Raw genomic sequence first — 14839 nt, 5'->3', positions numbered from 1 at the left:
AGAAAAAACATCTGTGGATCTAGCAATGTGTTAGCCTAATGTTTTTGTGTTTAATCACAATTCAACAGTTGATAGCCCAGTTACAGTGATGAGACCAGCCAAGCTCTGAGACTGAGACCCTGCGTTGTTGGATGGAGAGAAAGCCTGTGGCCTTTTTTAAGGCAATGTTCTATTTGTTAGTCTACAACAGGTAATGTTAACAGCTGAAACCAGCAGTGGCAAACTGGGGACCTGGCAGAGGCTGTCATTGGTGTAAGGAGGTTTCTGGGTAAAGGGCACAGGCTGAAATCATTGGCATGATACAGATCATCATAGACTTCAACAGGACCAAGATCTGAATGCTCGCACTAATTCACCCACCAGTAGCGAGGAACCCAAAGCATGAAGCTGATCAGCATATTGGGAGGGGAAGGAAATCCTGTGTAAGTGTAAAATTTCAAAACCCTGTTTTTATTTAAAAAATCTGAGGTAGACTTACCTTTGCCCAGCAAAATACCTCCATCTGCCTCAGGTCTCTCTTTTTCAGGCTTCATAGGCATAAGAAACCATTAATGTCAATTTGGTAGAATTAAGGAAAAAGTCTTGGGACAAAACCTGTTGGTTTAGGTCAGGTTTGCAGTGACTAATTGGGGTCCAGGGGCGAGAGATGGAGAGAAGCTGTGGATATGGAGTAGCGTCACTCGTGGCTGCCGCTTGTCCCGCTGTGCGTGGAGCCGCATTGCAGTGGGGATTTGACCTGGAGAGTTGGGGAGCCACACTGCGTGCCCTGCCCGGGGGGGGACCCTATGGTGAGAGCGGACCCCGTCCCCAGCGCTGCCAGGGGGCTGTGCATGTTCCCGAGCTGCCAGGTCGTCACTCTGCATCCTTGTGTGCGAGCCTCTCTGAACAGATCCCCTCTTATGCAGAAGAGAATGGGGGGGAAAAAAATAGGACCATATTACAGGGGATGCGGTTTTGAGTCATGCCATCTGTGTGGGTAGGATGTGTCACATAAACTGCCTTATTTCCCAAACTGTGGCACGTATAAACTTACTTTCCTATGCACTTAACTGTTACTAAGCCTCGCCTGGGCAAATGCTGTTGGTTTCCTTAGTAACTGGGTCCTTCAGAGGGAAAAGCAAAAAGCGTCTGGGACGACAGCGGTGTTTTGAGAGTGGTACAACAAAGCGTGTTGTGTCCGGTCCCACCGTCAGTAAGTCCAGAGCAGCTGGTCTCCAAGGTGGAGGCTGGGTGATGCTGGGAGGAAAACTCACTCATGCCCAGCTTGGGATGGCTGTGCCTGTCTGTGTCCCTGGGAAAGCCCTGGTCCTGTGTTTTAGGCTGGAGATGGTGTTTAAGGAGGTGATGTAGCTGCAAGTGATGGACATCCGTGTCTTAAATGGTTGGATCAGTTCTCACTGCGCAAACACACACTCATAAAATGTCACTAAACTGTGATTTAGTTCTTGTGACCAACCCGGGGGCAAAGTCTGAGAATTGTCTTAAAAATGGAGATCCAAATACAGCGTTTTGACTGAATCCACCCTAAAAGCCTTGGTGTTTGATTCAGTATTTAAACCAAATCCCGACTTGTCCCAGAGCCCTCCCTGATCGCTTCCTGACAAACCACTCCCTGCACGGCGCACGGGGCTTCTCCCAGCAGCAGCCTGTGCGTCTCTGTGCCTCAGCACGTGCTCCTCGGCCCTGCCCTCGAGGGCCTCATCCTGTCCCGGCCCTGTGGATCAGGACTAGGTCTAATGTGGATTTAATGCGTTTTTTTAATGGTTGTGACCCTGTGTCATTAAGCATGAGGGTGGCCTTGAAGAGCAACAACCGGAAGCATCAATTATTAAACATGGGAAAATGCTAAAAATAATAGATGTTTTAATTTAACATTTGACATTTTTAGATCACCGATGGCTTCTGAAAGAGACCACCGCGGAGCCGCTTTTGCAAGCAGTGGGACAGAGGGGCTCAGCAGTCCTGCGGCGGCGAACAAAGAGGCTCCTGGCAGCTCCCTGCTGCATTCGTTCCCTCCATTGAGCGGTAGGTACGGACCACTTTCATGCTCACTGTGCGCCTGAATTTATTAACTTACATAACGAGGGAAGCGCTGCAGCAGTTCGGGAAAGGAGGTGACCGCTTCTCTTGAGCAAGTACTTGATTTGCTGTGCAATTTATTGCTCCCTGAGGGCATTCCAAAGGAATCAAACTCAATGCCAGTACCGGAGGGTTGTGCCTGGTACTGCAGCTCTTCCTGCTGCTGTGGGACAGCGGCACGGTTTTTCCTGCTTTTGAGCCTGAAAACTTGAAATTTCAGCTGCTCAGGCTGTGGCCCCTGCCCTCTGTCAGATGGAGGGAGGTGCAGATCTCTCACTATTGCTCACCCTGGGGCATTGCCCTGTGCCCCAGCCCAGCTCCGAGTCTGTTCCCATGGGCAGGACATCGCATTTGCCTCTGTTAAACGTGGTGAGGTTCTGGCCAGCCGTGGATTTGGGCTGTGTGGTGCTCAACTTCGCCTGCACCTAAAAGAAGAGTTGCTTTGAACCTCTGCCTGTAGTTTGGATTTGAGCCTGAGGTTTCACAGAAATAGAGTGTTTCTTTAACTGGAAGACTTTTACGACCATAAAGCCACTGCTACTGGTGTTCCCTTAGAAAATGATGCTTTTAGAGCCGCTGTCTTAAGGAAGCAGCTGTAGCAGTCGATATTTTTATCATCTGGAGTAAAGATTATAAAATGTACTGAATTTCAAATTTACTCAGCCTGATATTAAACAAAAGTAGTATTTTAGCCTTTTAGGTATTCATGTATAAAAACAGTTTATTCTGATTTTACATGAATGAAAGTTAAAGCACAATTAACTTCCCCAAACTCCATGGGCTTGCTCTTAAGTTCAGCTGCATTTTCAGCTTTTTATCTTTTTGTTAAGCATTTAGGGTGGAAATCCTGCTCATGCTGGAGTTTTTGTGACTGATGTTAAAAGCTCCTGGGTTTTGCTCTAGAGCTGGAGCCTAATGGATTTCAGCTGGCTCTGTATTACAAAAACGGAGTTACCCCTGTCTGGTCTCTCCTGTGCCAATCATGTTTTTGTTGACTATCATCTTTCCTCTAAGTCATCAGTTGAATGTACTGCTAAAAACTCTGTCACCTCTTAGCCCAAGTAAATGCTGACAATGTCACGGAGTAATTTAATGACCTGTTTCAAAGACCAGTAACCCCTTACTCAAGTTATTTTTTATATCTTAGGATGAGCTTTTATCAAAGACAGTCACACAGCAATTTCACGGGGACTTCGCTGGCCTCCTGCCATGCCTGTGATGTTTTCTCTGCGCCTGGCTGCTCCCGGATTGTGCCCCTGCCCTCAGTTATCACCCGGGAACCTCTTCTGTCTCGCTCAGCTCACTGCAGCATCCATCACCTGCATCACTTCAGCAGCCAGGTCTAGCACACCAACCCGCAGGCAGCTGCGCTGGCACGCGGTGGGGATGGGAGAATCGCCTTCGGCATCTGCAATAAGCAGCCCAGGAGAGAAACGCCTTAAATCATCGTCACCACCAAGGGGTAAAGATTATAGCGCTGAAGTAAGTTGCCAATGTGGGAGTTAGGCATTTGGGGCCCAGGTCTCTAACGATAAGTAGCTGCTTAATTCCAATGGATTTCACTGGCAATTAGATAAACACCTTTTAAAACTAGGGCTAATAACAGAGGCTTCCCTGGAAGATGTACATCACTGTTGACAGCCCGATGGAGATCCTGAAGGCACGTTGCTTGCCAAAGTCTGGCTTTAGTCTTGCTTTAGTCTCTTGTTTCTGCTTTTTTAAAAAAGTCTTTCTTTAGTAAATTTGAAATGGACATGTTTTCTGGTATTTTTAAACAGTGAAGGAGATAGGTTGTTTTGAAACTAGACTGTTGCTAGCTTGCAACAGTCAGTTTCACTGTAGGAAAGATTCCATTCAAACCTGAAAATGATGTACTTACTTTTCGGTGTCAAAGTAAAAAAAGTTCAACAAACTGAACAAACAAAAGTATTTGTTCCATGTTTGTTGCTCAGAAATCTGAGGATTAAAAACACTTCTGCAAGAGTGAGATTGCTTTTGAATCTTCACTGTACATTTCAGGAACATATTCTTGACAGTGTTTTTCCAACACTCTTCACCTGCTGTGTGCCGAATCCAGCCCAAGACTGGCTGCAAGCCTCAGGACAGGCAGGAGGGGACTGCAGAGCTGCCTGCGCCCCGCTGATTGAAGGGCAATTATTGTCCTGGCATCGTTTGATTTCCAGTGACTTGGTATTTAGGCTTTTATTCATGTCCTTTGCGATCTGATGAAAGAGGAGCATGCACCAGCTAAATCCAAGGGTGATGTACTGTAATGAAAGCATTTGAACTTGATGTAACCCCATGCCTGTGTTAGATCGTTATGCTTAATTTTCAGATTGTGAAGTGAATGACTGCAGGAAACCACCCCATCCTTCAATAATCCGAATGAGCACACGCTGAGAATGCGCTCAAGGATAGCAAGATCTGTCACAAGACGTTCCCAAACGCAAGCTAAGTTGTCTCCTTCCCTGAAAACCAGCGTGTCCCACGCAGCACTGATGCTGACGGGCCCTGCCCTGCGGCGACAAGCACATGTTTAGCATCTCGCCGCTGCTGGTTACAGGGCAGCAGCCCAGCAGCGGCGGGGACTGTTGACTTGCTGAAGTCCGCCGTGCTCAGGGCATCTTCGCCGCAGCTGTGTCTGTCCATCCACCGTCGTTATGTTGCTTTATAAAAAGACCCATGAAGTCACTGGTAGTTTAGCCTCCCATGGAATCATTTTCAAGGAAATGAGCTGAAAGTCTGCCAGACTCATTGAAATGAAAACTATTTAACGAATGAAGTTTTCTCCTCTCTTGCTCCCTTATTGTAGAGAAAAAACGCATCAAGAAGCCTGAGTCATTTTTGACAGATGAATGAGGCAACATGAAAAGATCCATACATGAGGTTAAGTAAGACCATACTCCACACGTGTGCCTGTGAGTGGGGAGGAACTGGGGGGCTCAGAGGCCAGCTACAGCCCTTTTGGCAAGGGGGTGAGTGACAGGACCATGGCTTACCTCAACATAACATGAGTTGTTGTTTTTTATCCTGATGGCATGATACTCAGTGCTGAAAATGCTGTGCAATGTAAGGGTGAAGAAAATAAATAATTTCCCAGGGGCTGAATTTCAGTTTTATAATTTGTACTTTCCTGGTTGTTTCTTTTTGTTCTATCCTTGGTGTGAGTTATTCAGGTAAGACCCCTATTTATGGCACTGAGGGAGCATCAATGGGAGGATTTCAGTTTGCAGAAGTTTGTTAGTTCATGAGCTCCTGCAAATTATACCACTGACACTGCTCTTAGGACACGTTGGCATAATGCCAAATGAGTTAGAGAATATTATTTGTGACGGTATCGTTCCTTATTGCAATTAAATGTCACTTTATTGACTTCAGTAATGAAGTTGTTATCTTATTGTCTAGTGCCGCTGCAGACCCAAGCAATAAGAGCAACAGCAGATTCTTTGTGGCTGGTTAGCACTGTTAATAATAGTCCACAGAGGAATTTCTCATGGTGGCTGTTGTGTTAATGACCTTTGTGTTGTGTTAATGACCTTTCACGGAGCATTCTGCCACTGGAACTTCTTCTGCAAAGTATTGCTGGCTGCAACTAGCGAGTAGTCTTAATATTTTATGGACTACTGCAGATTGTATTTCAGGATATGAGATACTATTTCAGCTATGTAAGTTAGGAATGCTAAGCATGTTGCAGTCTTTCCCCCTTGTTGTACAGTTGGAGGTGTTAGTAACTTTTCATATAAGTATGTTCCATTTAAAGGAGTAGAGTAAAAGAGAGAAATTCCAAAAAATGGTTCTTAGACATAGGTTACAGTTTGCTAAAGTCCGTACCATTGATATTTAGACATGTGCACTTTAGACCATTACTCAGCATCCTTCAGGTCAAGAAGACTACAGACACGTGAATTGTATATTGATGGAGACATTTAGTTATTATGGTATTCCTTGAGCATACTTGTTGAGCTTTGATCTAAATCTTGACCTTCTTTTGTAGCAGCTTTTGTGATCTTGCCCTTGGACGATTCTTTTAGAAGCTCATGTCTCTTCTGAATTGCATGCTTGCTTTTCCATGTACTGTGGGAACTAGTTTGCAACATAGGGGAGTCAGAGGGGTTCAGAGGGAGAGGGACCAAGTGGCAGTGCATGATGGCGTTTTATTAGAAGCTTTACAAATGAACCCTGCATGAATTTGAAAAACCCTTGGAATGGAGAGAGGCCATAAGGAAGACTGATAGTAGTGCTTTTCTTCTTTTTCCCAGTAAGGAAAAAATTAAAAGGACTGTTACCTCAATCACACCTTTCTATTCATAGTTTGTTCCCTTTTTGGAAGAAAGCACGTCCTTGGTGAAAAAAAGGTATTGGGGGCTAAGTATTAAATATTTGATTTATTCCTTCTGTTCTCACATGGGACATGAACATCTTTCAGTAATATCAGTGCAATTGTTGTTGAACTGAAAAAGGCAGTAGAGGTGATTTCGGAATTAAGGGACACATCATGGTTTTTGCAGAAGGCAAGGAGTGTGTTCAGCTCTGTCCCTTCATCCCAAGTGATTTATGACAGGGAATGCCTTTATGTTATAGCTGTGTTTATCTACCTATTTATCTGTTGCTGTTGGGGTGCTGTGGAAAGTTGGCAATGCTGTTCAAAGCCACATGAAACTTTCCTGCTGCCAAGCTTTGTGAGTACGAAGACTTAAGAAATGATCTGAACGTGGACTGGGACATAAGTGAACCTGGAATTGCTTATGATTTCTCAAGAAATAGTTTCAGCTTAGTTCCATAAGAGACCACAAAAATTGTGCATCTAAATTCACTGTAGGGCTCTGCTGCGTTCAGTGAGAAGCTGGGGGAAGAATACATGTATATTGAAACTAATAGATAGGTTTGAAAAGTCAAAAGGCAAAATTAAATTGGCGGGTTGTGAGGAAACTGGACCATGTTGTAACAGCCAGCAGCATTTTGACTTCTGAGGTGGGACAATTCTTGTGCGTGCACCTGAGGTGGACCACCAAGAAGAAATTATATTTCTTCCTTCAGCCTAAGTGCAACCATGACCCACCTGAGGGAGTGAAAGAAAAAAGGACCATCGATGCCATGAAGCAGTAGGCACCAAAAAGGTGCGATGTAGTGTAATCCTCATCCCACCATTTTCATACCAAGTGCTGGTGATGCACCTGCGTGACTCCAGACGATCTCTGCCCCTGCAGAGTAGACCTGTCTGCCACTGCACCGCTTCCCCTCTGCAACTGTTTACAGGGTGTCTGTGGCTCTAAATTACAGGTCACGCTGCTTATGACATCTGCAACTCTCACCATAGTTGCTGTAAGCTAATGAGTTGCAACAATGGTAATAATAATGAAGTTTGTCAAAAGATAAGAGATATATGTTATCTTTACTGCGTAGTAGTAAGGCAGAGGCTTGCCCAAAGGGACAAGTGTTGGAGACAGGATATAAGAACTGACATTCTGGCTGCTAGTCATGGCTTTTCACTAGCATTTACAGCTGATATTTGTACCTCTGTTCTAAAAATATAAAAGTTTATTTAGCTTATAAATAGAAGAACAAAAGATTTGAAAAGAACCTCCCCTTCCTTTCTTAGTTGATACTAACTTAAATTAATATTCTGAAGACTAGAAATTTTGAGTTACAGATGAAAGAGTTGGGTGCTGTATCTAAGCTTACCCCATAAGCTCTTGTTAGGAAATCTGATCAATACAATCAGAGCTGGTTTTGTGTTCTTGGAGAAATCTTCCTTTGGTGTATCTTCTTTCTGCTCAGTGCCTATGTGAAAAACCCTGTTGCTGTCTTGGGAACATTAGTAGGAGAGATAAATTAGGCTGATTGACATCATCTTGTTGATAAATGTTTTCTTTTAAGACTCTCAAAGGACATAAGTAAAGAACAGCAGAGGCTGTGACAGATGCTGTCATGTGAGGAGAACTACCCTTCATGCCAATGACCAGATTCAGTTGGGAGAAAAAAAAACAACAAAAAAACCCAACGCTGCTGACTGTTAACTACGTGTAAATATCTTGTGGCAATATACAGTACCTTTTACACTGTGATTTTTGGATTTTCAGTGTTTTAGTGGTTTGGGTTTTTTTTTAAATCTTATACTAATTTTTAAGTTTCTCCAACTCGTTGGAGAGTTAGGTTGAGGTGCATTTGTTCATCTGATTTCTCTTTGCTTCATGGTATCTCATCATGAAAAACATTAACAAGTATTTGGCATCTTGTTCATTTTCTTTTCAGTTTGGGTTTGTTTGGGTTTTTTTCCCTCCCCCTTTGAATCCTCTCTTGATTCAATATTTGAAATATCCCGGTTGGACACTAATAGAGGTGACCATGTGAGATTTGCAGGAATGGACAAAGAAAGCAAATATTCTGTGTGAGAATAGTAGTTGATATATGGTTTTGAGGAGATAGATATGCCTGCAGCAAGCAAACGACATGTCAGTGTACATGTGTTTCCCTGTGAGTTAATATTCTATCTGAAGAAGTATGGGGTAGTGGTTTTGAATGTTGCTTGAATGTGCATTACCTAGATGTAAGATGGAGAGGGAAGTGCAACACCTTGGTGGGTTTTTTCCTAATGCTGCTCTATTCTAAAAACTTCAGTCCTATATCCAAAGACCATCAAGCACTGGGTTAACATTTATTTGGATTTTATTTTGCAGCTTGGACCTGTCAGAAAAAAAGCAGTGATTGCAATCTCACTAAGAGGATAAGAGGGGATAGTAAACAGAAGCTTGTCGCATAGACAAATTTCCTAACCAAAAATTTGATCAGTGAAATGACAGTTCCTTCTCTGTCCAGAAACATCAGGAAATGTGAAATGAATTTGGTTTTCATACCAATATTACTTTCTTTCCTTCTCTTCCAGCAAAGTCTTTTTGACTCATAGCAGTATACTAAGCAGTTGGTTTACATACCATACAGCTACTAGCTTGTGCTGCTACTCACTGTATCAACCTGTCAGTATCAAAAAATAAACACGAAAACAAGACACTGTAGATGATTTACTCGTAGCATTTTGATTGCATTGCCTCTAAGTATATTATTTGTTATGATCTAATATTTTCTATTAATACTTTAAGAAAGAGGATAAGCAGCGCCAAACTAAAAAGTGAAGTTCATCTTGTTAGAACACGTATCCTTTCCTAAAAAAACCCTCATTTGTATGGTAGTTCAATTTAAAAAAAATAATGTTTGCAAATATTTGTTTCCGTTGGCTGGATAACCTAACAAGAATAAGAAAATTTATCTATCTGTGGTATAAAAAAAATGCACCTTATTACTTTTACCAATACGTAGGTATTGATTCTAGCATTTCTGATTCCAGAGAACAGGATCAAGGGAAGCTGCTTTTTTCAGTTTGTATTTTTTTTATATATTTCCAGTAAGTTAATTAGCTGTTAATGGACTAGGAAACCATTCATCATTAGATACTGACTTGCCTCCTGTGTTCAGGAATCATCACAAAACAGGGGGTCTATGACATTGTCATATTCAGGTTCTCAAATGCCTCAAAGCTTTGGGATATTGGGACACGGACACGGTGGTTCAGACTCGGCCGATCATGGCAGCTGTAGATGGTTTTATAGCCTGTGTGCAGTGACTCAGTGCTAATGGTTTACAGTCTTGGGGCTAGAGGTCTATCATGCACAGACTGAGTGTTATTCCACAGTGCTATGTAACTTGTCACTTTCAAGGATTATCCATAGTTTAAACAGTTAAATTCCCTGTCGGATGGAAGTTTTCATTCCTAAGCCAAGACACAATCACTGGCAACGTATGTGGTCCTACCCTGTTTTCATGCAGAAGAAAAAAGGCTGGCTTAATGTACTGCCAGCTGTCATATTGTGAAGGCAGGTCTCAGAGAAAGATACATACATATAGATATATAGATACAATTTTAAGGCAACCACTTGCATTTATCTAACCAAGCCCTTCTTCATGTTTTTCAGTGAAAAAAATTTCCCCACTTGCCATGTATTTCTATACGTCACACCAAAATTTGCCTACCCCCACTGCAGAGGTCCTGGGCAGCGGATCCTCGCAGTTAAACCATCCTGTAGGTAAGCTGTTCTGGCTGACTGCTGCTGTGGGTGCTAACTCGGCACCAGAGAAGGTACTTTTAGAACAACCTCTTACAGCCACCTCTGTCAACAACACACCAAAATCCTATTCACTTGGGAGGCTTTTTTAGATTTTGAACAGTCAGGCTTCCTCACAGTTTCATATGCTAATAAATCATCTTAGTAGTTTCAAAACGATTACAAGAGAGGGAGGTTTGCACATGTGTCTGCAGTATAGACTGCACCTGAATTTTTTAAAAGGAGAAACAGATTGTTGTTTCACATCCTCATCTGTCAATTTTCCACCTGCAGCTTATGAAGAGAAAGCTTTGCTGGACCATTTAAAATGCACAAGTTCAACTTGTGTAAGCTTTTATTTTCCTTGAAGTTCTTGTGATGTGACTTTTGCATACTTCTAAAATGATATGCCACTTTTACTGCATGATAATTAGTAGGGAAAAGTAAGGCAAATACTGAGAAATAAAGATGTTTAGTCCTAGGAGAGCCTGTCTTTTCCTTTGCTTGTATACTTAAAACCACGTCTTAGTTACTAGGCTGCATGACAGTTACAGAAATTGCAGAGATGTATGGCATGCATTCAAAGTGCAGATATTTCTTTGCTCAATCAATGCTATACTGCCAACTTAAGTGACATATAGATTCAGCACTGAGTTCCTGAAAATGCTTTCCTCAGATGCTTCTAACCCTGTAGCAAGTCAAATCCACTGAGATTCCCTATGTTGGGAGAATGCCTCCTCAGCTATTTCAGTCCTGGTATCGATGACTACCTTTGCACCTGACTTCATCAAGTCTACTTGAGATCTAGAAACCATGTAGAGTCAAGCCTGTACAGGGTCTTCATCTGGTAAGTGTTCTTTGGGGAAAAATACAAGATCATGGTCTACTACAATGTTCATGCAGGCCTGAGGGTCTTTAAATTGTGCTGGCACTGTCCTGATGTGATTACTGGAACTGTCCATAGGTTGTGGTTTATTCCCGACCTACTTAGAGGACTTTCTCCCACTTCTTAGGAAGGTACAATAAATACTGGATAACAGTAAGCCCTTGTAAGAACAGTATGGTGAGGGAAAACCCTTACCTAACTCCCTTTTTTCCACTCCCTTTTTCATTATTAGTGGAGTTGCTATGACTTGCTTTTTCTACACCTGTTTCCTCTATCATTTGGATCCCTGGAGTGCAAACACCAATATAGCTTGTGGACCTCCCGACAGAGGCTGGTAAGAGCTTATCTAACAAGAATTACTTTATTTTTAGGGCTCTGAAGTTTATGCTGTGCTCTTCAGTTAATGCTTTCCTCCCAGACTAAATGGCTTTCACATTTAAGTCTTCTTGATTGTTACAGCATTTTTCTGTCTTGCAGATTGTGTATCATAAGCAAGATACATTTCACATCTTATAATCTCCAGTGCATTTTTAGATTTTTGATGGAGACTGCACTCTAAAGGAAAATTTTGGACATGTGATTAGCTTAGGTCAGAGCCTTGTAAATGCTAAAGTACAAGATTTTATTTTTTTTTCCCAGCTTTCCTGTGCAAAATCTGGTAGACAGAAAGGAATGGCAGAAAAGAATGAATAAGTAAATAATGGTAGTTAAAAAATAGACACAACGACACAAATATGTATTAAAACATGTCCTTCTTCAATGATACAATGCTTGTTAAGTTTGGGTGGTCTACTGATTACCTCAGCATGTTAAATATAGTACCCGTGATGTCAGTAAGTTTATCCACACAAAGGGCAAGGCACAGAGAAGCCAGTGTAATCTCTGGCACAACAGATTTCCTGTGTAATTTTCAGTCAGGCAGAGGCAAGGATGGATAAAAGGTCTCTTGAGTCTTGAAGTCATCTTCTTCAAGAGGTAATTGCAGGCTTGCATTTCAATGATATGTACTGCCTGGGTTTCATGATGTGGGGTCTGGCCTTGGCTTATTAAAATTCTTCCAAAGTCTACCTTGGAATCTAGAGAGTGATGCAGTATAAAAGGAATACAAGGGAAAGAATGATCAAGATGATATAGAAATGTCACTAACTGGCAGGGTTAGTTGTAGAAAACTAGAATTTCTGCAACAGTTCTGTCTTTTGGGGGTGAGGGGGTTATGGTGTGGCTGCCCTGATCCTCTATATTGATCAGGCTCCAGGATTAGCTTACATGTTTTTCATAGGTGCAAGATTGCATCGCAAAACAAACTAAATGCAGTTCTAGAAAAAACCAGTGAGTTTTTGTATGTGAATACTGTGTGGGCTAGGAAAGTGAGTGTAAGTAGGCTGCTACTTCATAGTTCTTGTATTATATACCTTCTAAATAAATCTAGAGAAGGTCACATGTTTTTTCCTTCCTTTCTGCCTGCCCCGAGTAGGTTACTGTTTGATAAGTAGGACTGATTGAACTTAATATTTAAAAAAGTTAAGTACAGGAAAATATTTTCTGCTTTAAAATTTTGGGCCATTTAAATGCAAAACAACATCTTCCTCTACCTTTGTCACCTTGCACCATTCTGGCTTTTTAGTTCAAAACTGCGGAGTATATGCATATTTATGTACTGTGGATAAAACAGTCTGGTCTGGTGTGTTAACCTGTATCACAACTGCCAGGCTGTCATCTACAGCAGAATTTTCCTAATGCCTTGGAAACATTTGTTCCCCAGAAAATCAAGTTGGTGTTCATGGAATATTCCAGCAAACAGTGACTTGAAATCCAAGTCACAGACACAATTTTTCACAGGAAAGCAATTTAAAAAAATTTAAAGGAATATTAACCATTAGTATTCCATTTACTCATGCACGCTCTACTTCAGCATGCAATACTTGCTGATATTTCAATATGAATATGTATCATTGACATTTTAACAGTCCTGAGAAGTGAATGACATGAAGTGTAACAATGAGCACGGTAGTTTCTCTCCACAGTGAAGACTAATGTATAGACATCTGGGAAGACATGTGTGCATGTATTTAGGTATTGTATATAAATATACAAATAACAACTTATCTATATATAGGCAGGTGTGTAAAGATCCATTTATTGGTATGTGTTGTATGTAGATAAAAGCACTTAGCAAGCGAACTCTAAATTTTCACCAATAAAGCCCAATCGTGGACTCAAGTAGAAATCACAGAAAAAGTAGTGTTTGGGGTTTTTTTCAGTTCTACACAGAAACAAAGCTAGTAGTGATAGTTTTGTCAGAGTTGTTCCCTGAGATTTAGAGCTGAAGGAGCCAAAGCAGCAAATGTAAGAATTGAAAGATTTGCTGGCAGCTGTAGGTGACCTAAGAGCACTGTCCTCCCCTCTTCATGTTCTGCTGTCTGAACATAAATCTTATGTTCTGTCCAACTTTTCACTTCAGCAATAATACTTTTGGTTCTTATACCCCTTCTGTAATTTTGATGGGCTATTCCATGCTTCATTTCCAGCCCTGAACTGTCTGCTGCTAAAGGTCTGCCATGTTTCACAACAAAGCTGCATTTCAGTAGCAGAAAAAGTGGTACTTGCATCCTGCATGTAATTTTGGCCTTGCTTAGTGTCTTTCTAAATAAGATATATTGAACAGAACTGTAGAAGGATCTGAGGGTGATGAGTAATCTAGGAGTTGCGGAGTATATAACTAAGGAAGAGATTGTTTGCAGGAACTTGCAAGAGAACTGCACAGAAAATTGCATCCCATATGAAAATGCTTGCTAATTTTGTCAGAATAACCACCAGGACAGTGGAATACAAGCTTCTATTGATCTAGTAAACCCGATTTAAATTAGGTGATTGGAATGAGGCATAGTGTCGTGGTTTAACCCCAGCCAGCAACTAAGCACCACGCAGCTGCTCACTCACTCCCCCCCCATCCAGTGGGATGGGGGAGAAAATCAGGAAAAAGTAGTAAAACTTGTGGGTTGAGATAAGAACGGTTTAATAGAACAGAAAAGAAGAAACTAATAATGATAATGATAACACTAATAAAATGACAACAGTAGTAATAAAAGGATTGGAATGTACAAATGATGCGCAGGGCAATTGCTCACCACCCGCCGACTGACACCCCGCCAGTCCCCGAGCGGCGATTCCCTCCCCCACTTCCCAGTTCCTATACTAGATGGGACGTCCCATGGTATGGAATACACCGTTGGCCAGTTTGTGTCAGGTGCCCTGGTTGTGTCCTGTGCCAACTTCTTGTGCCCTGGCTGGGCATGAGAAGCTGAGAAATCCTTGACTTTAGTCTAAACACTACTGAGCAACAACTGAAAACATCAGTGTTATCAACATTCTTCTCATACTGAACTCAAAACATAGCACTGTACCAGCTACTAGGAAGACAGTTAACTCTATCCCAGCTGAAACCAGGACACATAGTAATATCCAATAGTGTAGCAGTGACGATGGGGGAATGCCATTTACAGGAAGAGCAGTGTGAAGTACAACTGTTAAGTCTGAAAAAGCGGCCAAGAACCCAGACTTGCTCAAAAGACCCAAGAAGGGGGATGGTGAGTCACCAGCCAGGGTGATGCTAATTTTGGCATCAACGGAGATTTGAGCTGGAAATGACAACAATGAATTACATGTTTAATAAAAAAAGTTGGTCCTTCACTACCTAAAGGTTTGTCATCATGTACATAGATGTCACATTATGCATCCAATCCACTGAAAAGTAGTACTTTGGAGAAAAATGCCTCTG

General features: G+C 41.9%; 1 long non-coding RNA gene across 1 annotated transcript; it reads left to right on the top strand.

Moving 5' to 3' along the window:
- The first annotated feature begins 460 nt into the window (after positions 1-460).
- On the top strand, positions 461-5432 carry LOC126038017 (uncharacterized). The gene is made up of 3 exons (XR_007505860.1): positions 461-2025; positions 3227-3561; positions 4415-5432. It is a non-coding gene; the product is annotated as an uncharacterized LOC126038017 (long non-coding RNA).
- The last annotated feature ends 9407 nt before the right edge of the window (positions 5433-14839 follow it).

Source organism: Accipiter gentilis, chromosome 1, assembly GCF_929443795.1.
Source record: "Accipiter gentilis chromosome 1, bAccGen1.1, whole genome shotgun sequence".
Classification (NCBI taxonomy): Eukaryota; Metazoa; Chordata; class Aves; order Accipitriformes; family Accipitridae; genus Astur; species Astur gentilis.
This window is presented reverse-complemented; position numbering and strand designations above follow the sequence as displayed.